The following is a 25269-nucleotide window of genomic DNA, read 5'->3' as shown; positions in this document are numbered from 1 at the left end:
TCACAGACACCAGCAAAATGTCTTCCCCCTTGATTTTGTCTTCAGCTTGTTGCAGCTTTCCACCTTCCTCCTCTAAATACTCATGACATGTCTTTACTCAGCATCTCTGAATGCAAGGGAAACACAGGTGGGACTTAAAGCTAGGGGTAGGAAATTAAAGCAAAGGGAGATACTACTTGGATAATATTTTTTTTTTTTTTTCTACAAAGGTCTACTTCTATCAGAAATTCACTTTATAATCATAGAGCAGTGTTGTACTCTCCAGAAATACCTAACGTTTACCCAAAACAAGTTGACAATAAAGGAGGGACAGGGGTGTAGAAGTAGCTGTAGAGAAGATGTTTTGCTTTTTTCTTTTAAGGGGCTATCCTTTAGATTCCTACCAAAAGGTCCTATTACTGAATCCTGAACATTAAGCTCATCAAGTGTTGTAATTAGAAAGTGCAGGCACTCCCCTTGAGTCTTGATTAGATGCACACAGAGATTGATCCCTCTGTCACAACCATCTCCTTTCCTCGGTTCTGGCCACCTCTTCTCGCGGCCCCATCCCGTTTGGACAGCATCCCCCTGCAGCTGACTTGAGGCCTGACAGGGTAGAAACCCTCAGTTTACAGCCCAGTGGCACAGTTGATCGCATGGACAGAAAAGCATTGATTTTAATTGGCGGTTAAAGTGTTGAAATTGGGGAAGAAATGCCAAAGATCTCCTTGATTTGATCTCCTTGGCAATCCCTCTTGTTTAGGCAAGTCAGATCCTTAATGTTTTAGTGAGGATTTGATACAGACAAATCCACCTTCCTGCAGGGATTAAGTGGATTTTTCCTGCCCTCTTAGGATTTTACAGTTTCTTTCGTTGGTGATTCTTTGATCACCTCCAGTCTTGGATCCCTGCAAGACACCGTGGTTTTCCAGAGTCCCTCCTCTTGACAGATCGGTTCCCAGTGAGTTGTAGGTGACTGTCCAGCTTAGTTCCCTTCAGTGGGGTAATCCTAAAGTCAGATAGTCTCCTGTTGCTAGCCTGTACCAGTACCTGTTCGAGATTTCCGTTCTATGTGAAGAGTAGAAGACAACAGGATGAGGAAAAGCCCAGGTTTGTGTTTTGACAGGTACCGCCGTTTCAGCAGGAGACCAGCAACCGTTTGGGGATTTCCAGATCGTTTCAAGACGAGGACTGGAATGAGCTGTGCTGGGGGAAGGCGGAGCAGAAGGAGCAGGGTCTGTATCCTTGGTATCGCCATGACCGAAACTGGACCATGTCACCTTCAGAGGCAGCGGGCTCGTGAGCAAGTGGAGAGGTCAGTGAGCACAGCAATGTATTGAGGAGTATTCGAAATCAGGCTGTGAATTAACCAGGCCACTCCACTCAGAACCTCAAACAACAATAAGAAGGGGATTACTGGTTGCAGTTGTGCAGGTGTGTGGCATCACGCTGCTTGTGGGCTGCAGCCGTAGCATCGCCCTTCTCCTTGCCTGCCCTCCCCAGGGTAGAGTTCACAAGAGCCGAACCTTGCTGTAAGAAAAGGGTGTTGCTGTTGTGGGATTAACACTGGGAAAGTGCTCGCATGAGGGAGGCGGATCCCACTACCTTCTGGTTTTTGAGGTCTAGTAGTTTTCATAACTGAAATTGCAGGGAATATTCCGTAATAGGAGCAGAGAGAAGCCAGTTGCTTATCTGGTGAAGTTCATAAAGGACTGGTTTGGGGCTAACCTACCACTAGTTTGCCTTACAAAGCTTTTTTTGATGTGATGAGCATGCCTGCTTCTTAGTTCTTCATTAATAGCAGTGAATACACTTTAGCCTTTCTTTCAAGGTAGAAGAGTGAACATGAAATGTGTTTCTAGACAACAGCCTGTCTTTCGAACAACAGCCATCAAGTGCCACAATGTTTTTATCCTTCCCATTTATTCTTGCTTCAAGGTAAGTGTATGTGACTTGGCTGTCAGCGTGGCCATAACTTAGTGCTGAAGTAAAACCGTTGCCTAACATACCTCATCAGATATTCCAAAAACAACAACAAAATAGTCTTCTCTTTGTGTGGGTGACTGTGACTGCCTGGTGAATGTCATCTGTGTTAAAGTGCTTTCAACTTGTTGCCCAACAAAAAATGTGTTATAGCAGCACTTTGTTAGCGTTAACATTTTTTTGGCCATATCCACTGCATCTTCCAGGGTCTTATCTTATGTTTCCAGCTCTGGAATTCTGCATTTCTGGATTTCTAGAAACAGAGTTTGTTAAATCTTTCATGCATTTAGTAAATGTATATCCCAAAGCAGACTTTGTTTTGCCTAGAGGCTATGTGCATAGAGCACAGCATAAGTTTGGCTAGCTATACTTAAGTGGAAGTAATTAATAGAGTAGAATCCTTAGTGTACACAAGTTTGGACTGGGAGGGATTCATATTCTATGAAATTTGCATAAAAGAAAGGTATTTCTGACTGTCTTTAACATTATTTTCTATAAATATGTTCTTAAAGCTTCTGTATTGAAGTTTCTCTTCACCAGTGCCCCATGATTTGCAGATGTGTTGTTCCTCAGCAGAAATAATTGGCTTGGCTATTTTGTAATGTTACTGTTAGAAAATCTCAAAGTAATACTATGTAGAATTGCCTTCTACAAAGTTTACTATTCCACTGCTACTGATCTTTGGCAGATACTAGATGCGAAAGGCTCGAGATTGACAGGAGTGACTAGCCATAGCACTCAAATGGGAGCAAAAAGAGGGAACAGAGTGATTGAGCAATCTCTGTGGAACGTTAAGAGTTCTCCAGATGTAACTTTACAGCCTCCTGTCCCCAAAAGGGGTTACCAGTATAGATGAGGCATATGTAATACCTTAAGGAAGCGTGAATCAGCTCCTGGATTGCTCAGCAGGCTGAGGAACGCTCTCAGGAGCACTCTGCCAAAGAGCGCGGGTGAGTGAGCGAGTGACTCTTAACTTGCATTTCATTGGGGAAATGTGTTGTCAGTCAGTATCTTGCCAAGCAAGTTTAATGGGGTGGAGATTCTGGGAAAACTGGTGGGACTGGAAGTCAGTAGTACTCTTCTAATATTAAAATTGAGTTAGCCTTTTGAATAAGAAGTTATTATTTGCCTAATTTCCCTTCAGATGTTCCAATATACACATGGGTCCAAAGCTAATTCTCTGACTATTTAATAGCTTTTAGCTGGTTAAGATGCAGACGTTAGAATTAGGGAGGTTGGGAAATGATGAGAATTCATGGCTGGGAAATCAGGTAAGTAGAAAACTTTTGATTTACTTTTTTATTCCTTCTAAAATATTTTTCTTCGTGGTTTCTGTTATTTCCAGTTCTCTCATTCCTTTATGATCTATTATTTCTATGGAAGTTTCTCAAAAAGCTGCTGTTCCTGCTTGTAGCATATAGCAGAATGGGGAGAAGTGGTTTCTGGTATTATTTTTTTAAAAAATATTTTCCATGATGCCTAAAAAACAGCATGAAAAATAAATCCTCTTTATCTTTTTAGAAATATGGTTTACAGTTTTTTTTTTTTCTGCGGGGAGACTGTGGATAACCCAGAGAGGGGAGCTGTCAGCTTTGGAAGCCCTTGCTTCAAAAGGCAACGATTTGAAGTCTCAGCCGACATTACTTCTCCCCAGGTATTTGAGTTAATGAACATAAATAGAAACCAGATAATTTTAAGCCACCTGTAGTAAAGCAATTTCCTTTGCAGAGCAAATTTTGCTACCATCTCAGATTCTAACTACACATACCCCACGGGAGAGAAAATCTCAGCATCCAATGTAAGATCTCAGCAGGCAGGAAATATTTTTTTGCATTTAAACAAAATGTAACTAGTTATACTTCACCTTTGGTTTTTAGGGTATGTAAAGAAAATATACAACCTGGAAAAAAAAAAAACAAAAACAAAAACAAAAAAAAAACCACACCCAAAAAACAACAAAAAAACCCCAACCAACCAAACAGAAAAAAAAACAAAAAAAAACAGAAACCAGAACAAAACACATTTTTAAATCTTTCCCCCAAATGAATCAATTTGGAATATTTGCTTTGATCAGGTTGATTTTTTTGTTTAGCTGTGCTGCCTCTTCTGTAGGCTATTTGTGTTCAGAGACTTCCAGGTATTTAAGATCCTCGTTCCTGAAGGTACCATGTTTAAAAAAAAAAAAAAAAAAAAAAAAAATTCTTTTCAGGAGTTCCTAGAGTGCCTCCACATTTGAAAGCCATCTGAGTCTGTGTCTGCATTAAGCCTTTTACATTTCAGCTCCTGTTGAGAAAGCAGAGTCTGTAGTGCATAGGTACATTATGATTAAGCTATTTTAGGGAATGGTATAGCCAAACAGCCTGGTGACATCTGGAAACCAGGTAGTCATCGTTCTGGTAAGCCACCTCATGGTTCACTGTGGTGGAGGAGGTGTGCCACATGTATGGCAATTACTCTGCTGGGTGTTGTACCAGTTGTATCAGGGGTGATTGAAATTTGGGACTTCATCAGAGGGATTGCTCAGTTTGAGATTCTTCTTGGTTTATACCATAAGCTTCCTCCCCCCACCCCAAAGTAGAGAGGCACTAGCAAAGAGGAAGAGATGTGCATCTGCACTGCATTCCTCACACTGGTGAGTTCAAGCTGGCTGCTGCAGGCTTGTGTAAAGATATGCAATAGATTTAGAACTAGTGACACTGAGAAAGGGATTGATGTAGAAGAATGTGCTTTTTTTTTTTTCCTTTTTTTTTTTTTTGTTGAGAAAGTTCATGCAACAAATTCCTGTTTGGGGATCAGCCAGCTGTCGCTGCCTGGGAAGCGCTGTAGGTCTGCAATAAGAGAAGTTGAGGATGTCTAGAATGACTTTTCTCTGTCGCGGATCTTGTTTTGTGGCTCCACAGTATTTATGTGCATTCACTACTGCCCCATCTCCATCTGCAAGTCCATAGCTAGCCAATTTTGTATTGACAGATAAAGCAATCTGGGGCTTCTCTAATGGAGCCAGCACTGCTGACTGGAAGGCGTTTGTCCCCCTTTGGGTTATTTTTGTCTGAGTAATGCACAGGAACTTAATAATGGTTTGAGATTTTTACATTTTTTTGTTTATTTTTTTTTTTTCTCAGTGGAGTTTCTGATTTGCACAAAACTCACTGGTGGCACTCATATCCCAGAATCGTTTGAAGTTGGGAGGGACCTTTTGAGATCAACTAGTCCAATGCCCCTGCTGTGAAGCAGGGTCAACTACAGCAGGTTGTCCAGGACCATGTCAAGTCGTGTTTGGAGACTATCCCTCCTCTCTGAGCAACCTGCTGCAGTGTCTCTGACCACCCTTGCAGTAAAGAACAAAAAAAAGTGTTTTCTTGTGTTGAGATGACACTTCCATTTTTTTAAGTTTGTGCCCTTTGCCTCTTGTCCCTGGGCACTACTGAGAACAGTCTGGCTCCCTCGTCTTCATTCCCTCCCATCAGGTTTTTATACACACTGGTAAGATTTCCCCATCTCCAGGCTGAAGAGTTGCAGCTCTCTCAGCCTCGCCTTGTATGAAAGGTGCTCCAATCCCTTCATCATCTTTGTGGCCCTGCACTTGACTTCCTCTTGGACAAGTCAGTATCAGTCTTGTACTGGGGAGCCCAGAGCGGCACACACCAGCCAGGACCGGAGGACCTCACCGGCTTTGTGCTTTCTGCAGTTGGTCTCAAAGCTCCCTTTCAGGAGGTTTTGTCCCATGTTTTTTCCCAGCCTCTCTGGCCACCAGGAGGTGACAGGGAGGTTCCTAACTCCAGGGATGTATTAAGTCAGGTTTTTTTGAGAAGGAAAGGGTCACAAGATACACGCAGGCTAGCGCACACTTTGTGAGTGTAGAACCAACGTGCTCTTCAGGAAAACCTTGGGTTTGTCAGCCCTGCCGGGTAGTGGTCATTTCTGTCCTTTCTTCTGTCATACTTTATGGAAACTTTACTTCATTCTTCTACTTGTTATCTCTGTTTTGGCCAAAGCAGGCTCTCCAGTAGTGTATTTGGAGGCATTGTTCCTTTGGTGTAGATTGGCTAGGAATTCAGAGACATTGGCAGCTTCGTTAGTAGCAGCCACCAGCATAGTCAAGTAACAAGGAGAGAAAAGAGAAAATTAATTCTCACGGTTGGGTAGAACATACCAGTGGAAAGTCTGGCAGAGGTGCAGGAGCTGTTGGGGGTGACTGGCTGCCTGTGAACTCCTGCTGTGTCCCAGTAAACCTATTTCCTAAGAGCTTCTAAATACCAGTTGTTTCCTAAAAGATTCTTCTGTTTATCACCGAAAACTCTGTAACACCAAATAGCAAGCAGAGGAGCAAGAAATTTCAAGTGTAGGCAAATTGTTAGGCTTGAGGCCTGAACATATTTTCTGGAACTTAATGCCATCTCTGTGTTCCTGTTAGCTCAGATTCCTAAATTAGATTTGAGATCTCTAAGGGGTTCATTTGAACATACTCTTTACTAGCACTTTAAAAATGTCAGGCATATGTTTGTCAAATTTAGAGCTGGTTTAAGCACAATTATGCATGCATTTAAGCATAGTAGTTAAGTGATTTCATGAACTATATCAAGAAGTTTATACTAATATAATTACACTGATACTAGCAAGTTTTATGAATTAACCGTATTTGTTTCCAAACAAGTGTAGTTGGGTCTATTGGTACAAAATCTGTGCATAGACAAACCCTCACTTTTGCTAATAATACAGAATTACAAAGGTGGGATGTGTTTTGTATGATGCATCGTAATACTCTTTCCCTTAAACGGGGAAATCGAGAAGCTGGAATAAGAAGCTCGAGTAAAAAGTGGGTGTAGATTTTGTTGGTTTGGGGGGGACTTTGGGGATGGATGGTGGTTTTCTGTTGTTTTTTTTGTTTGTTCGAGGGAATAGGGGGCTATCCAGAGATTGTTTCAAGTGTACCGCAGTAAAAAAAAAAAAAAAAAAAAAAAGTTAGGGTAACATGTAGAAGGAGTATTGTTGGGACGAGGAAGGGCATCTTTGTTGGGTGGAGGGGGCTCAGTGCTGGCAGCAAAGGGGTGTGTGGAACCGTCACGGAGAGGGGCCCGGCAGTGCGTTTGGCTTGTCGCTGCTACGAGCTGAGCCTTCACCAGGCAGAGGCTGAAAAGCCGTGGAGGGAGATGCACGGGTTGTTCCTGGGAAGTCATTTCTGAATCCAGTGCCGCTCCTGCAAACTGTGCAACACAAAAAACCTCCCTTCTGGGACTGGGGGGGGGGGGTTGATGGGTTCAGGGGAAAGGGCTGCGGGGTTTTTGGGGGGCTCTCCAGATGCCTGCAGTGAGGCCCAAGAGCGTGGGAGCCCCACTGCAGCAGTCCAGTCCCTCAGCTTGCTTCTGTCTGGGTGTGGAATCGTTGGGACAACCTGCAGCCCCCTGGTGTGGCGTTCCCAGAGTTAAATACCAAAGGGAGCCTTTTCCTTCTGCTTCCCAATTCTGTAAACACTGCGTGAGCACCGCCACCTCCAGCCCCTGGGAGCACTGCTGTACTCCGTCTGCCACCTGACAGCGGTGTCAGCCCTGATTCATCTCTGAGGGAGATTTGTTTTAAAGGGATGAGCCAATATTTTTAAATTAGCTGAGCTGCCAACTCTCTCAACAAAAATTTTGAGAGGAATGCAGTAAAAAGTCCAGTCTTTTGTCTGGAGCGGATGCCATCTTTGCTCCCAACTGCTTTGCGGGTGGAGGAAGCTCTCAGGATCAAGTTCTCACTGATGTGGTTTAGGGACTAAACTGGAATGGGCAGAAATATTTAGATAGAAGCTTTGTTTAAAGGCATCTGTTTTATAAAGTTAATGTGCTCCATGTTTTAGTAATGTTCTTTTTTGGGGGGAAAAAAGTAAAATCTTCAAAAATTGAAAGCATGTTTTGGTTTGCCTTTCCCACCTCATTTTATATTAGACGGCGCGAAGGGTCTTGTTTGACTTTCAGGCTTGAAATGTTACTATTTTCGCTATTTTGAGGTGGTTCTTACTTCAGCAGTTCCAGCCAGGTGCTGCCTTCGGAACAGCTCTGCCGGCCAGGGGGAATTGCGGTTCGGTCGCAGCTCCTCGGCGGTGTTTCCCTCCCGGGGGGGCAGCGCTGGCTTGCGGGAGCGGTGCCCCGGGTGCTGGCAGCGGGGACGTGAGGGCTGCCAGCCCAGGACCCACCCCTGCAACCGTGGGGCCTCGGGTGCTGCAGGCTGGTAGCTGGGCCAGTCTGTTTTCCCTTCTGTTTTGAAATGCAGACATCAGAGTGAAAGAAACGTTCTAGTAAATTTTGGTTTGAAGCTCTAAAAGAAAACTTGCCTTTTCCCATGTGTTTCCCATTTTTGCAATATCAACTTTCCATCCTCATTCAGATTTTTTTTTTTTTTTAAATTTTAAAACATTTTTCTGGAACAGAAATCCCCTTTTCACACATGCATTTCCGTTGATTTTTGCGGAACTACTCACATACATAAAATTAAACAGCTACAGTGTGTTATTGAAATCACAACCATAAATTTTGTAATAGGTTAAAAGTGTCCTGTCGAACGGTGGGTAATAAATTCTAGATATAATGAAATTGTTCATAACTTTGGGGGGAAAAAAACGGGACTGCGTTTCCCCCAGTGATTTACATCGGCTGTAATTTTTAAAGGGCTTAAAGTAACTTTTCAATTCAAAATTATTTAAAACACTTCCCTGAACAAACAGCGGTGCTGTGTTGGCCATATTGCTATCTAATGAAATATTTACTATACGTCTGTATCTGGTGGCTGAACCAGGAACGTGGAAGTGCTGATGCAGGCAGCTCTGAAACACCGTATCTTCAGCGGCGGCCCTGACCTTGGCGGGCTGACCCTCCCCTCCCACACCCCGCTTTGCTCTGGCTCCTCTCACCCTGGCGCTGTCACCGCAAGCCTTTCATCCCTAAAGCTCTTCTGGCTTGCGTGGATTTTATTTCCAAAAATCTCTTTGACAGGTGAAAATGTCTTTCTTTGAAGTTCCCTGGGGAGGCAGCTTCCCCTTTGGTCTGCAGTTTGCTGCACCAGCACCCGTGCCGCTGTGTGTGTAAATGTTTGTTTGCTCTCCGAGCCTTTTGCTTCTGCTGTGCTGTAAATATTCCTCATTTGATGAAGCAAAGTTTTTTAATTACTATTTTTCTTTGTGGAATGGCTCATGGTCCCTTGGTCTTTTGATACTATCAGGCTGAAAGGGGAAAGAAAAAAAAAAAAAAATCCTTTAAACAATTTTCTGACTCCCTCTAGAGGATTTCTTTCTAAGCCCAGAAATAGCTCCGCAGTGGGAGAAGCTGAGCATTCAGTCGCTGTGCCTGCACAGCCAGGTTTCAGTGCAGATTACATCTTTTCCAGTACCCACAGACTCCTTTCTTCTGTCAGTTGCTGCTAATGTCTCCCAGATTTTATTCCCACTGTTCTTTAAATAGAAATGCTCGCAGTCCATTTTTTCCTTAGGCACCGTGAGCCCGGCGGTCTCTGCCGAAGGACCCCACTGCAGTCATCACTGCCTGGAGAACAGCCCGTCTTGTGATGTGCTCGCTCCTCGGAACCAAACTTTCTGAGACTGTCAAGTAGAAAGCTTAATTTTAACACCTTTTGGATGCCTTCTCTCCCATTGCAATAGGGAATAGATTCTCCCATTGCAATAGGGAATAGATTCTCCCATTGCAATAGGGAATAGATTCTCCCATTGCAATAGAAACCAAACTTTCTGAGACTGTCAAGTAGAAAGCTTAATTTTAACACCTTTTGGATGCCTTCTCTCCCATTGCAATAGTGAAATTTCATGTCTGGCACAAGTAGCGACTCATTTTCCTGATGTCATGGGGGTTTTTTCCCCCCTTCATACCAAGGGAGACACATAATTTCCTTGTATATCTGTCCTTTCTTATCGCTGTCCGTTGTGTCATGCCACAGGTGATGAAAGATGCCGTTGAAGTTGGACAGACTGCTGTGGCTTCTTCACAAAGGTCACAGGAAGAGTGGAGACCTTTTTACTGGAGCATACTAATGGGCTCCTTCCCTGAAAGGTGATACGTGGTGTCTGTAAAGAAAAACCCTCCAGGGCACTCAGTGTGAAGCCTGTTTTTCTGACATTTTTAAATGGTAAGGAATTTATTCATCGTATTTCAGATGCATTATCTTACGTAACCATTCAGTACCATTATCTTATTTAACCATTTCAGATGTGTTCTCTTATTTAACCAGTGGAACATTGCTAGCGAATGTCGGAACAAGCAATCCCAGACTCTTCTCACTGCCACTTGTTAGTTCAAAATATTTTCAGGATCTTCCTTTGCAAGCGGCTGTGGATAAGGGCTAATAGCTGGATTATTGCTACAGTAAATCAGTCTCAATTTGAGATGGGTTGCAGCCACCTTTAATTCACCCTCTTCTTTCCTGAAGGAAATGTTAACCAGAACAATCACTTTAAAAGCAGTAGCTAATGATGGGCAATATAATTTGATTCTTTTAACATACTTACAATCAAGAGAGAAGTAAATCGCGGTGTAACCACCTAACCCTACCATCAGTCTCGTGGCCAAGGGGTCAGGTGTGGGTGCGTGCAGGGAGCCCTCCGCACTCCCACAGCAATCCTCTACTCCACAATTCAGCCCATTTCTTTGGATGATTGGAACCCGGATGGTTTTATCCGTGGCAGTGGCTGCAGGATAAAGGTGATGCTGGGTCCCCCGCTTCTCGCCCACTGCACCCCTAACACATACTGCTGGGAGGTGGCGACCACTGCCATGCTACCTCTAAGTAGCAGAGTTATTTCGACCCCTTTACCAAAATCCCTGCAAAAGCACAGCAAAAAGCACATGGGGGCTGGGAAGGTTTATAGGTGGTTTGTTTAGGGTGTTTCTGAAGGGCACTGTCAGCGGCAGTAGGCACGGATGGTACGGTGGAGGTGGTTAATTATTGCTGGTCACGCACCTTGCCTACAGCTGTGTGTTTCTCTGCCCTAATTCCATCAAATTGTGATTGCAGTAATTTCGTATTTGGACCCTGCACCCTAAAAAGGGTTTGGTTTTACGGTGTTTGGCTTGTCATAGCAGAGGACCCCAGCATTTAACTGGACTTGATTAATTTTTTTCTGTGGGTCAGCCTGGCCGTGCCGTGCGGGTCCAGCCCTGGGATGGGGGGAACTGGGATGGGGGGGACCACGGCCCGGAGCAGCCCCGCTTGAGGCAGAGGATGCTGACGTGTGTGGGGTGGGGTTTTTCCTCTTTTTTTTTTTCACCCCAAATCCCACCAGTCTGAAGTTTTCCCAAGGGCAGTGCAGGGCCCGAACAAAGGGGCCGGGGCTGCAGTGGCCCCTTCTGCAGGCGGCTACTGATTTATTGTGTAGCTGGTCCTGGACTCGGATGCCTGTTTACTTCCCAGGAACCGTCATGGTTTGTGCTGTGCTTTATTCGTGGTGCCGAGCATGTAAAAACAGATAGGAAGCATTAGAATTATTCACAAATGGGATGCTGACCTGCTTAGCTACATAAACAATTCCTCACCAAATTAAAATGGTGAGTACCAAAACAAATTTTAAAGGTACTGTCATTATACTACTCAAGCTAGTGGCATCAGATATATTGTTTTCAGTGTTTTGCAATACTTCTTTTTAGAAGGTGGTTGTAAGTGCCTAGGAGCCACGTAGTTTCTGTGTGCTTATAAAAATATATTTATGTCCTGTAGGTTAAGGGTTGTTACTCCATCACATCATGAGGGGCCTAAAGGAACATAATGTTCACCTATTTAGGGAAGTGGCAAGCTGAAATAGCTTTTCTGCAGCGCTTAAAGTAGCAATCTGGTGTGAATGCTTGAGCTTTTCTGCCACCAAGCGAGGCAGAGCGTGAAGTGATGAGTGACTGGCCCATCTTCTCCCCACAGTTGTCGTCTCCCGTGACTGATGCTGCTTTAAAATTTCATTTTCTTCATGGTGTTTTCTACCTGTTTCTTCAAATCACTCCCTCGTTTCGAAGCTTGTCATTTGTTTCACTGGAAGTATTTGCTTACGCCCCAAACCACAGGCATTTGGTTAGTGATAGTGCATTCGTCTATTGTTGCTGGAAATGATAATGTACATCAAGGCTCCTCTTCTTGCTTAAATCACAACTTTACCGAGAAGGATGTTGTCAGACGTGGTACTTGGAGTTCAGCAAGCGAGCAGGACGGGCAGCCCCGGAGCTGCTGTTACCGGCCCGAGGAAACCTCGGGAATTTATTCCAGTCTGAGCTCACGTTCTTCCATAGCATATCACCCTTTAACCTTTCAAAGGAACAGGCGCAGAAGAGATTTGATATTTCTGTTTGTACAGAGGACTCTGCCTGGCGGTTAATTGTACGTGTGCCTGCAGGAAGCCTGGCTCCTGTTAGTCATGCTGCACAAACCACTTTTTTCCCTTTGATTCTTTGCTGAGCAATGGCTTGCTAGAGAAGACCAAAAAAACTTCACGTTCTTGCTCAGAAATTGAATGAACTGGAATAAATCTATGGCCTTTTCACACAGTCTTCTGTATACCTTCTTATGGAATATATATTTTAAATATTCAGCCATGATAGAAAATTTTGCAGAAATAAAAATAATACTAGGCTTTGCCTCTTGTAACTTTTAAATCGTCTCCACCAAATTCTACCTGAATAAACTGTTAAGACACTATTCGTATCAGAAGGCAATGCAGGATAAACCTGTTAAAGGGCATCAATTACCTGAACTCTTCCCTCCTTTATGTATGCTGTTCCCAACGTCGTAGAAGTTGTAGGGCTGTTGCTAGCTGAGGCATAAGGAACATTTGAAAGAGCAGAAGGCATTTGCAGATGCCACCAAAGTTTATAATATTTCTATTCTGCTGGCAGTTTACTTGAGCGTAGCATTTATAAATGTTTTCTGTTGAGAGAGAGGAGGGGAAATCTCTTTTTTTTTTTTTTTTTTTTTTTTTCTTTACCCATTTCAGAACTCAGTCCATATGATAGCTGTGCCTTTGGGTTCCCAGCTGACAGCATTTAGCCCGTTGGCATCTTTTGTGGGCTGCGAGTGCCGTTTCCGTGGATGGAAGGCCTTTCTGGCGAGCCCGCGGGCAAGAGGATGCGACGTCAAGTCACAGCTGATGGGCCTTCTGCTCCTCCACGAATTCCTATTCGGGGGAGGCTTGGAGGAGATTTTAAAGAAGACAGCTGAGTACAAATCAATATTTTTCTTGACAGCCCTGGTTCTCTTCCTCTCTTTCCAATTTACATCTGTCCTCCAGAGATGACAAATCGCCGTGTAGGAACCAGAGAGGCTTTCCATCTTCTGGATTGCAGCGTGGGTTTGGGATGTTTTTTTTTTTTTGTAATTCCACAGGCAAAACGGGTTAATTGATACACTTTTCCTTCTGTAAACCTTTTGAGAGCCCTTAGATTTTCACATTCTCCCACTGTTTGAATAGGAGTGTAGCTGTAATTTCCCCCCCCTGTTGTCAGGTTAAATTTTTAGTCATTATGATTGTTCATCTGAATTATGAAATTAGAAAACTTGATGCTATTGAGAGCACTGCATGAGAGTCACTGTAAAACCTCACTTGTTGGAGAACCGATGTGAGGAAAGCTTTTTGTCGTCAAAGGTCAAATTTATTTTCTTTCATAGTTTCAGCCTTGCTCCAAACATGATTTCTTGTGTGGATGCTATTCTGTAATTAAAGTTTTAGCTGGAAAAGTTACAGAATCTTATTTATTACATACATGTTGAGATATTGTGAAGCCTCACGAAAGACAGGAGAAAGCCAGAAGTTTATTTGCATTTTTTCAGCAAAAAATCACCCACCCTTTTTAGCAAATAAGTGTTTATGTAACATTTTAATTTGATTTTTATAACAGTTAGTTTTGTCTGCAGCTCTTGTTTCCTAGCTTTTGGTTCCTGATCAACCATGAAGGCTTTAACTATGAAATTTTTATTATTTTACGTTCTCTGTCTCTCAAAAACATAGAATTAGGGAACAATTTGAAGTATTTTAGGTTAAACAGTTACTGCAACACAGCCTAACTATTAAGCTTCAGGGTTCAGTATCGTCTTTTGACATTTTTCCCTTTGTGTGTCTTTTTAATTTTGGAGACTTACTGAAGTGCAATTTTTAAATGATCTAGATAGTAACAGAGCCATTGTACAAACGCACGCTGGTATTTCATCAGTCCTCTTCTGCTGTGCAAGTTATTTAATGGCTGGGGTGGAAACTTGCATAGCTCCTTTATCTAGCAGTAGAAGATCAGATCTCATTTTTATATCACCTTTCATATGTTTTTTCCAAAGCTGCTCTTTTGTGTTGCTCAGGAGGGACCAGTAGGATTTTCTGTGCTCATGCAGTGTGTCGTACAGGCAAATAGCGACTAGCTTTATTTCTAACTTGCTCTAACGGTGTTGGGATGAACTGATGATGTAAGGTGGAAGTCAATCCCCCCAAAATAAACCTCTGAACTTTTGTGAACGCTTGAACCCTTTCAAATACATGCCTGGGGGATCACGAGGGCAACGTGGCACAGGGAAAGGAGATGTCTTATTCTCTAGGTCAGTAATTGGAAGTGGTTAGACTGCACTGAGTCACTAGATCAGGTGCTTTAATATAATATCTTTATTAAGGTGCTACACGGGAAAATAATTACTTTTCTCTTTGTTTTTAGAGGTTCTGATTCTCTGAAGCAAAAGCCAGCTTTGGAAGGGAATCTGTGTTTCAGAAAAAATCTGTACAAGTTTCAGAGGACTCACTGCAAAAAAAAAAAAAGAAACCTAGCTGTAAAAAGAGAGACCACTCTCTTCTGTTCTTTCACAATAGAACTGTGCAGCTCTCCTTTACCAGAACTGCTTATGACATGGCAACTTCCATTCAAAGCAGAAGATTATAAAGTACAGAGAACAGCAAATTCAAGCCTATGTATCAAATTGAGATCACGTTGTTTGTGTTTGTGCTGTGTGACTGATTATGTTTCTAAAAATTTTTCTTTCTTTTATCGTTGCAGCATAATTTCAGGAATATGAGACATACAAAGGTAATTTGAATGAGGGGACTTTGGAACACAGTTGTATTTATTTCTCATTAATTACTCACTGTTTTAGTGCTACTGTGTATATAAGCCAAATTCTTCTCCTCTTGAAACCAGTAGGAAGCTTTCCCGTTAATTTTTATGGGAGCAATGTCAAGGGGAGACAAAGGGCAGTCCGTATAGGTTCCCAGTATGGAAAGACTTGCACGAATTTAATTTTAAAATTTGCAAAGTGGAACCTTTCGTAAAGATGATTAAGTATTCCTAGTGAAGTGGATTAATTTCGCCAAGTGGCACTTTCTCTAATATGTCACTTAGGTTTGGTATGTCACATGATTCCAGTGCTAGCATTTTAACGATGATGTAGGAATAATAGTCACAAGTTGTTTTCTGATTTCATGTTTTTCAAGCATAATTATGTGCCATGTTTTTCAAAAGTTTGTGACATACGGTGAGTTTTATGACGTTTTATTGTAGTTGTTAGTGATGACCAGCTTGGCTCAGTATTTTAGAACAGCTCTGCATGGAGGAACTTTGCTGCTTCTGAGATGCAAGTAATTTTGAAGAGTGCACGGTACGTTTTCGTAGATGGTACTCTTCCAAAGTTGTACCTTCTTAGTTGGGCTGTGCTGTTCAAAAATACAAAGTCTGATGCTTAAAGAATATACGGTGGACAGGTGGGACCACCAGCCTTATATGAGGCTTTTAGGTCTGAATGTACATTAATTCATATTCAGACTTTTGCACGTGTGGAAGTTTGTACGTAGATTTCTTGCATTTCAGCATGCAGACCGGGTAGCTATTTAGAATCTACCTGTTTTGTTTTGTTTTTTTTTTTTCTCCAAGAAAAAAGGTAGGAAAGCAAAGTGTAAATTAAAATGTTCATTTGAAAGTGTTCATTTGCAAGTTGGATTTTGACATTTTTAAACTTGAAAAAGCCTGTGTTCTCCCCCACATAGTGCATATAGAGGAGAAGCAAATTTATGAGTTGTGAGTATTGTAAAGAATATATTCTCGAATATACTGGGGTTTTTTTCTTGGCCCAATTTGATTGCTTCTTCACTAAAAATAGTAGCCTTATCTTTGAGTTTCCAGGACTCTCTAGGCATAATGTTTTGATTAAAGTTGTCTCCTTCCACCCCAGTTTTTTTACAGTAGTTCATCTTAATTTGAACCTAAAAAATTCAGTGTGATAATATGGCGATGAATATTATCACTTCAATGAGCTGCAAGTCCTGATGTGATTAAAGTTAGTTTTTGTGTTTGACAGATGATGGTGCATCATCCATCCCCATCAGCTGAGATTCCGGCTGCAGACACAGTGGGTGCTCCAGTCCCTGGTAAGAGCTTTTCCCTTGCACAGCAACCACCCGCCGTTCAGCTGCGTGCTGAGCAGTGGGACCTTTTTCAAACCAACAAGCTCTTAAGGAAGGCATCCCATGCACATTTCCCGGGCTTGTTGGGGCATAAAAACTGTGGCTTTCAAGGGCAGCGTGAAGGAAACTCTGTTTCACTGCAGAGACAGAGAGAGCTGGAGAATTCACTGCATTATTCATCCATTCAAGAAAGCAGGGTTACCATCTAGTATGGCAAAACGAATGGATTTTCTGTAAATATGAAGGTTATAATTATTCCAGCTAAAGTTTGTGCTGTTTGTGGTGCCGACTGAAAGGTGAGCATAGCAAATGTACATCCCACGTTGGCATGAAGGCCCAACTTAAAAGCTGTTTAATACTCTTCTGCAGCATCTCAAACGACCTCCCTCTAGGGCAGGAGCAGCTAAAGAGGAGGAAACCCTGAAGAGCCTTGTGGATATTCTGCAGCAAGTCGTGCGCCCACGCGAGGGCACACCAGCTCAGCATTCAGCCACTGCACCCACTCTTGGTGAAACCACTGGTGGTCTTTGGTTAAAAGTATATGGGAAACACGCTAAAAAGCAAAAAAAAAAAGCCAAAAAAAACACCACAACGGCAAGAAAACCTACCCCATCCACGGCACTCCAAACTGACACAGATATTTCTGTAGTTTTATGTGCTTATGAGTCTGCTCAGCCAACAGCAGCACTGAAGGAGCCGGTCTTAATGCTGCAAACTGCTGCTACAAAAAAAGAAAAATAAGGCTCAAGATCAGTTAATAAAGTGGATTTAGTAAAATCTTCTAAGAACGTTTTTGTTTTTTTTTAAAAAAAAAAAAAAAAGAGTGTTAAATACCGCAGTTAAGTTTGAAAACCCAGAACCTACCAACAAAATGTTGAAAAAGGTTGCAGGAGTCTGAGAAGGTGGAACATCAAGCTCCAGGCAAAATCCTTCTGGGAATGGTTGAAACGTTACAGATAGCAGTAGAGAGTGCAGCTGAGAGTGTTAACCGAGCCACATCTCAGTGGGCACGCTGACTCGTGGGAATCCAGACAGCAAAAGCTCAAGCACTAGAAAAAGAGTAGAAAATTTGTAAGAACCACCATATAATTTTTTCCTGACGCTTCCTCTGCTCCTCCGTCTCCATCTCTGTGTCTGCTGTAGGAGAGAGCGCGACTGAAACCAGGAAAGTAAGATCTTTGGTTAACCTGTTTTATGATTTTAGTCTTCAATTAAATACATACATTGGTATGTCAAGAAAAATATTCCAGCTTTTAAGAATGGTGAAAACACTCTAAAAAAAAAAAAAAAAAAGTTAAATACTAATATCTGGAATATTGTCACTGTCTTTCCTTGAGGTTTAAAAGATCAGTTTTGTCAGTCACCCAAACCAGATATAACTGTATTTATCCCGGTAATTAAAAGTTCAAATTTTAAAATATTTTTCCTCATGTCTGTTATGTGACGATGATAAATTGGACCGTAGTGAAGTAAAGAGTAATGCTGAGTGGGCTTTTCCAAATGTTATTGTGTTTCATATGTGCATGTAAGAGATGACAACTCAAGTCGCTCATGTTTTTTGAACACACTCGAAGTTCTACACTAATGGCACAACAATAAATTGGCTCCAACAGTTTCTCTTTTGTGTGTGTGTGTGTGTGTGGATATATTCCAATTTTCATTTCATCATTGGAAAATATGTTCTTACTTAAAAATAGTTCCATGCAATATTTACATTTTCTGCTGCTAGTTGCCAGATTTTTGGAGCTCTGTACTATTTCTATTTTCCTACTGTTTATTTCGATTTTTCTTTTGGTTTTAGTTAAATGCTTAGAAGGCTTCTGTCAAATATTGTTCTTTCTTGAAACGTAGTCTTCTGCAGGGATTGAAAACTGAAAATGGGACGTTTTGTTTTTTTTTGACATAAGGGTGTTTTTAAACTAAGTATGTTCACTTGTATGCCTTTTAGTTCACTATCCATGACATGATTCTTTATTGCTTGTTCCATTAAAAATGGGTTTATACCATGACGATGCAAGGCTTGTATTCAGAGAAGGACAGTGTGCACATTCTTGGTATTTTAACAGCAAGTAAAGACAATAATTATATTTCATTTTTAAATACATTTCTGGTATAGTCATTATTTTGTAGATTTGGCATACTCGGTTAAAATGTTTTCTTAAAACTTTTTTTCTTCTGCCTGATGAAAATTAAAAGCTGTTGGCTTTAAACCACTGACCTTTAACGTATGCAAACGTAAGTGGTGCAAAGAAAGAGAAATGTGGCGTGGAGATAGCAAAAAGCATCGCGGAGAGCAGCGGAGTTTAGATCCTGACTGTTGTACGACAGGGTTTCATAAATATGCATAATGGTAGTAATGAAGACGAAAACTAAAGTTGGTGAGGTCAGACCTGAACTGTCGTGGGAAAGTTTTGGAGTAGGCTGGATAAGGAGTCTGGAATCTCATTTGTCTTCTCTTGTAGGAGCAATTGCAATGAATTTTTCGGCTTTTCCACTTAAAACTGTACATAAACAAACGGGCTTTTTGATTATGTGGAGCAGTTGCATAAGTTTTTACTGAAACGATTTTTCAGTATGTAGCTTGTTTCTAAATTGTTGACAGCTTTGATTTTTCCTTTATTATTATTGATGTTGCTTGTTTGAAGTTAATTCATGTCCCTTCAATGGGACACTGGAACTTTGAGGCAGTAAAATAATTAGTAGTGACTATAGTAACCTGAACCACAGGTTTTTGTGCAAGTAATTAGTTCTGACTTAAGGTTTTTTTTTTTTTAAATTCTCTGGCTTTGCAAATGTTCTCACCAACACCAGGTAGCTGATTTGGTAGGTTTTGCTGCCAGTGGAACAGCGAGGTCACGGTAAGCAGCTCTTTCTGCTTCGTTTGAAGTGCGAGTTTTTTACTTGTAGGCAGTAGTGAGAAAGATTGAGCCAGAGCCCCTTGAAGCGTGTCTGACTGGGGGGTTAAAAATGCTGAGATATAAATGGGCTTGTTCCTCCTTTTTGACTGAGGGATGGATGCACCCTCAGCGAGTTCCCTGGGGACACGCTGAGGGCAGGGATGGCATCCCGAGGGACCGGGACAGGCTGGAGAGGGGGGGGGTCAACAAGGGCAAGGGCAAGGGCAAGGGCCTGCCCGGGGGTCGGGGCAATCCCCAGCACAAACCCCGGCTGGGCGAGGGGCGGCTGGAGAGCAGCCCCGAGGAGAGGGGCTGGGGGGGATGAGTGGCTGGAAAAGTGCCCGTGAGCCCAGAACCCACCCGTGCCCTGGGCTGCAGCCAGAGCAGGGGGGGCAGCAGGGCCGGGGGGGGATTCTCCCCCTCTGCTCCGCTCTGGGGAGACCCCCCTGCAGTGCTGGGGCCAGCTCGGGGGCCCCCAACAGCAGAAGGACCTGGAGCTGCTCGAGCGGGGCCAGAGGAGGCCACGGAGATGCTGGGGGGGCTGGAGCAGCTCCCCTGGGGGGCCGGGCTGAAAGAGTTGGGGGGGTTCAGCCTGGAGAAGAGAAGGGAGACTTTGTTGTGGTCTTTCCATATATAGGGGGCTTATAAGATGGAGAAAGACTTATGATCGAGGTCTGTAGGACAAGGGACAATAGTTTTGAACTGAGAGAGTGTAGGTTTAGATAAGCTATAAGGGAGATGAGGATGGTGAGGTGCTGGCCCAGGGTGCCCAGAGCAGCTGTGGCTGCCCCCTCCCTGGAAGGGTTCAAGGCCAGGTTGGACGGGGCTGGGAGCCCCCTGGGCTGGGGGCAGGGGGCCCTGCCCGGGGCAGGGGGTGCCACTGGGGGGGGGATTTGAGGTCCCTCCCACCCCAAACGGCCCTGTGAGCCCTGTGAAGGGCAGTGCTGCTCGCCCGGCAGCAGGCAGGGGCTCGGCGCGGGGGCTCCTCCGTCGCCCCCCGGACGCGTGGGGGTTGCTGTGAGTAACTGGGCGAGGGGCGTCTGAGGAGCCGCGCGCTCGCTTCTGCTTTTTGGAGTATTTAGGCAGGGACCCGTAAGCCATTTTCAAAGTAGTTCTGAAATAACTCGGTAATTATGGAAACGTCTCGACCAGATGCTCCTTAAGGGTTCAGTTGAAATCCTTTTTTTTTTTTTTTTATTTGACATAAAAAGCTTTACTGGGGCTGACTTAGCTTAAACCTTTAAAAGGGTACACGTCCCCGTGGTACAGTCATTTAAGGTAAAATCATTTAGACTCCAATCCACTGCTAACTGAAGAGCACTGGATCTTTGAACAAAGAGGTGTGAAAGGTGTATCAAATATCTGATTTAAGGTGAGTTCAAGTGTTAAGAATGTTATAGTAGACTGTTCTTCAAAGAAAGATTTTGCCACCTTTAATATTATTTAAACATCTTCTGCTTTGTAGAAACATTTGTGTAAAATCTGAGCCTTAAGTCTTTGTAGATACAAGTTGCATAATTTGTTAATATATACATAATTTGTTGCCTTAATGCAAATATTCTGACAGTTGGTAAATACAAAAGTAACCTGATTTTTTTTTTTTTTTTTTTTTGTAAAAAGGGAGGTATGATACTTTGAGGAGGATTCTGCAGTGATACATATTGGCCAGTTATAATTTAGTATTAATTGTGCTTATTTTGAGTATGTAAAGTATTGTTTGTATTTTCCACAGTTTGTGGAATTACAAAGTGCTAAAGTATGTTTAACTTAGTTCCAAGAAAAGGAGTAGAATACAGCACTTGAATCATGATGCTTTTGTGCCTATTGTTAACATGAGAGAAGCACTAAATTGACCTGGTGAACAGGTGCTGTGATTTTTATTTCCTCAGAAATTTGGGGGTAGTGTTTAAAAAATAGAAAAATTACTCTCCGTTTAAGGGGGATACTGATTTCTGAAATCTAATTCTTAAACCTGTAAACGTTTCGTTCCTCCTGTGTCTGTACATACTTCTTTTTTGACCTCCTTTACCTGGAGCTCAGCAGGGAGGGCATGCACGGGTATCCTGTATTTTCTTGGTTCTGCTGCCAGAGGTCGATGCTGTAAGCACGCCCGCGCCCGCTGTGTTAGGTCTGAAGCGCTTCAGGGTGTTTTCAGGGGATGGTGGGTTTCGGTAGCGCAGGACACGGCAGCTCCTCCGCCTGGTTTTCCCTCCCTCTCCGCCTCTCTGGGGACACGTCCAGCCAGATGCCATCAAAAGGCAACAGGGGAATGATCTCAGAATTACCGGCGTCAAACGCTCCAAAATCACAAAGGCAGATCCTGTAAAAACTGGGCGAGTTTAGAAATTGAGATTCCTGATAAATAATAAAAGCCGGCCCTTGAGTGTGGTTGGACGTTTGATTTTGCTCTTGAAGCACCAGGCGGTTGAGACACCGTCCTGAGAAATTTTACAGATATATAATCTGACCCTAGCAACTAATTTTAATTAGTGATTTAAGTGGAAACAGTCTGCGTTAGGCTCTAAATTTTCTCCAAGCCTGCTCTGGGTTTTTGTAGAACTGGGTCCTTGTCTTCGGGCTAGCTTGCGTGGCTTGGGTTACCTTCTTGCATTCCAGCATAGTGCAAAAATCTGGGGGTTGTGGTCAGCTTGGGAAGCCTGGGAGGGGAATCTCTGCAGGCAGAGAAAACAGAAGTGCTTTTCTTGAGAGATTGCCCTGTCAGGCGTATTTTCATGAACTTACATGAGGAATTTAAGACAAGAACTGAAATAAAACAGACTTGTGCTGGTACATGGGCCAGCTCCAAGGGGAGTATGTTATCCAGTACCCCACTCTGCAGTCTGATGTCTGAATATAATACAATATATTATGTTCTTTTTGTAGCAGCTTGACCACAATTTATTAAGTCATATTAGCAAATTTAAGGTCTCTTCTTTTTTATTTTAGATACCTACAGTATGGTTATATAGTGGAAATACTCTGAGTATAAAGGGGGGCTTGTGTCCATAAGATCCAGCGCACACTTGCAGATGATTTATATTTCACCCTCCCCTTTCCCTAGTAAGCTGTTTCATGACCTTGGACTGCCACAGTTTTCAAGTGAATTTATCTGGATTGTGAATTGGCAGTTTTAGCTCGGTTCAGAATTTCTGCTCAGTTTCGGCTGGATCCCAGTAGGGAAAACTGCAGCTCCATGTAAAATACGCACAGTTGAGGAGAAATACTGCTGCTCTGGGAAACGGGGAGGATAATCCCCTTGGAACTGTATCGCTTTGTGGTGAAGCTTGGTAGCAGGCAGGGTCTACAGCTCCTATTTCTCAGCTCTTACAGCTGGTTTTGTGCACTTTCTGCAGACCTGCTTACTGTCATACTCTTTCAGCATCCTTGCGAGTTCAAGCCTTACCGTGGTTAGGGAGAGAAGCCCTTACGTGAGGAACGACTCGGCCGTGACCCAAGGAGATGCTTTCCGTGTGATGCGTTTTGTGTTTCCTGATGCTTTCCATCGTGATACCGAGCCTGGAGGGAAAAGCTGCTGACAGCAGGGCGGTGGAGAGGGCTTTCCTCGAGCTTTTGTTGGGCTCTGCCGGCTTCTCCCCATTTTCTCCCTGGTTTTTGCAGGACGTACGTCCCGGGGTGAGGCTGTGGATTCCCCGGACACGGGGTCCGTGTGCAGCACAAGCCCTGGGCAACGTCTCCGTCGGAGACCTGAGCCGTGTCTGCAGTTCCCGCGGAGCCCCAGGGGGATTTCTGCACAAAGCTCAGCAAACTTTCCAATAAGCGAGAAAGTGGGTAGATTAAGGGAGATTTCTAGCTGGGATCAGCTGCCTCAGCTCCGGCAGCGAAGCGAAACTCTGCCGCTTAGCGTACAAAACATCTCCCTGCCTGTTTACTGCCTGGAGCACCCGTGACATCAGCCGGAGTAGTAAAGCAGAAATGGTTTACTACCTGGTTTCTGGTTCTGACATTCCCATGGCAACGTCTTCCCCAATTTAGTCACAGTTTAGTGCCGTACAAGTAGGATTTGTTCAAAAAGGAATGAAGGTTGCAGTATGAAAAAGACACTTCCCCGTGTGTTCCTGATGGCCAGTAAATAAGGATTGAAGCACCAGGTGAATACGAGCTCTTTATTGGGTTTGGCAGGGCCCGTGCTTCCCAAGGTTAGACTGCTTAATGGCGCACGAAATATAAAATAAAGGAAATTAGAAGAATAACTTACAACAGCTGTGATCAGCTACATTTTAAACGTTATGCGGCAGCAGAGGAACCGGGCTGCAGCTACAAACGTGATGACAAAACTGGGTGTGATTGTAAGATACGAGAGATGATAAAACCAGCGTGAAGCAGGAGAGGGCTCGGGAGCGACCTTCCTGCGTGTGAGCAGAAGTTTGCACCTTGTTTCCAGCTGTATTGCCCCAACTTGCTCCATCACTGTCTGTTCTCCCCAGGAACATATTGTCCTTCTGCCGAGACCCCTGTTTTATGTCCCCCAGGAGCCATTTGAGAAGTGGGAGCAGAAGGAGGTTGGGGTAATACAGCACAGGCTGGTGCAGAGTCGTAAAAAGCCTCGTTGAGCGTCTCTCTGTTGATTTTTCTCTCTTAGTTTCCCAAGATAATGAGAGCCAGCGGTAATTTTGGACTCTGTTGGCGAGCTGCTGACAGATCTGACAGAAGCATGGGGGATTCGAAGAAGCGCGGAGGTCTGGAGAATTTGATGGCGAGGGGGACGGGGAGGTGAGAAGGCGAATGGGATAGAGCAGGAGGACGGAGGCGAAGCCCATCCAGGAGAGGGGAGGAAGGGGAGAGAGGGCTGACTGCCTGCGGGGAGCAAAGTTTCCCATCTCTCTGCTCCAATTTCTTTTTTTTTTTTTTTTTTTTTTTTTTTTTTTGCAAAGGGAAACCCCAGAGCATCTTGCTCCTACCACCCTCCTTTCATCCCAGCTCGACAGAGGAGCGGCACCTCCCTGTTGCTGGGATCTGAAAGGGCCTGGGAACGGTTCAGTCTGTAAAACTGAGCTCTTCAAAGTTAGAGAAACCCTGGCTTAGGGTGTGGGTGTAGCAAAAAGGCTCGCGCTGGGGTGATTAAAGGGACCAGGGCAGCCCTGGGACTTGCACCCGCTGTACCCGGGTTGCCCGACGGACGAGCTCAGAGGCGTGAGAGCAGGAGATGAGCGCAGGGCTGCCGGGGAGCAGCGCGGGGAAAGCTGCCCTTCGTCATCAGCGCCTTCGGGCCGGGCTGGGGGATCTGTCTCCAGGAGGGGAGTCGGGGCAAGAAGCTGGGCTTGAACCCCCAGGGATGCTCCCGGAGCAGCTGGCAGGTTGTGGGGGGCGCGTGAGCCCCGTGGCCCTCGTGCAGCACAAGCAGCTGCGGATGATTTTTCTTTTTTTTTTTTTTGTGGGGGTTATTTCTCCCCTTCGGCCATCAGCTGCACAGCCCCTGCGGGGATGTCCACTCCTGCAAGGGCGAAGCAAGACCAGGGAGGTGCCAGGCGCTTCAGGAGGGGCAGCCTGACTCCTCTCTCTGCAAATGCATCAGTTTTGCCATCGTGTGTGTTGGTGCTTGCTAATTCAGGGCTATAAAAGTAACAGAGGCGCTCACACGGGGCTCAAACCGCCGCAGCTTTTGACTTGCCGTGGGAGGAAAGGTCAAGAAGGAAGGAGTCACCCTGCACTGGTACTAATATCACCTCTAGCACCTTCGCGGTGGGGTTCAGTAGCGTGGCAGGCACGACTAGAACTCAGCAGCTTGGTTTTCGGTACGTGGAAATGGGGGGTTGCGTGTGCTGCAGCACCCACACGCTCCTCAGATGCGTCTCTGGGGGGTCCCAGCCGTGGCCAGCAGTGAGGGATGCCCCGCCGAGCCGGGCGAGAGCAGCCGCCCCTTTGCTCGGCGGCACGGGGCTGCAAAGTGGCGAAAGGATGGCAGGAACAGTAAAAAAAAAAAAAAAAGCAGATTTTTTTGAAGGCTACAGGAGGGTTCCTAGGGGCTGCTGCCCATCCCTCCCTGCAGGTTCTCGCAGC

The 25269-nt window shown here is 44.1% G+C and overlaps 1 long non-coding RNA gene across 18 annotated transcripts in view; it reads left to right on the top strand.

The window, feature by feature from the left end:
- LOC116961909 overlaps positions 1-17969 on the top strand; it is a 32218-nt gene extending 14249 nt beyond the window's left edge. For 8 of the 18 annotated variants that reach the window (XR_006166580.1, XR_006166585.1, XR_006166578.1 and 5 more), the window contains 7 exons: positions 1106-1294; positions 1811-1917; positions 3484-3616; positions 9889-10077; positions 14955-14984; positions 16249-16318; positions 16724-17969. This is a non-coding gene — a long non-coding RNA (uncharacterized LOC116961909). Of the gene's footprint in view, positions 1-1105; positions 1295-1810; positions 2913-3483; positions 3617-9888; positions 10078-12919; positions 14985-16248; positions 16319-16723 lie in introns of all 18 variants that reach the window. The other 10 variants (XR_006166587.1, XR_006166579.1, XR_006166575.1 and 7 more) reach the window with 9 other exon arrangements.
- Positions 17970-25269: the final 7300 nt, after the last annotated feature.

The sequence above is a fragment of the Tyto alba genome, unplaced genomic scaffold (assembly GCF_018691265.1).
Source record: "Tyto alba isolate M040663 unplaced genomic scaffold, T.alba_DEE_v4.0 Super-Scaffold_41, whole genome shotgun sequence".
NCBI lineage: Eukaryota > Metazoa > Chordata > Aves > Strigiformes > Tytonidae > Tyto > Tyto alba.
The sequence above is the reverse complement of the archived record's forward strand: the minus strand, read 5'-3'. Positions and strand labels throughout refer to the sequence as shown.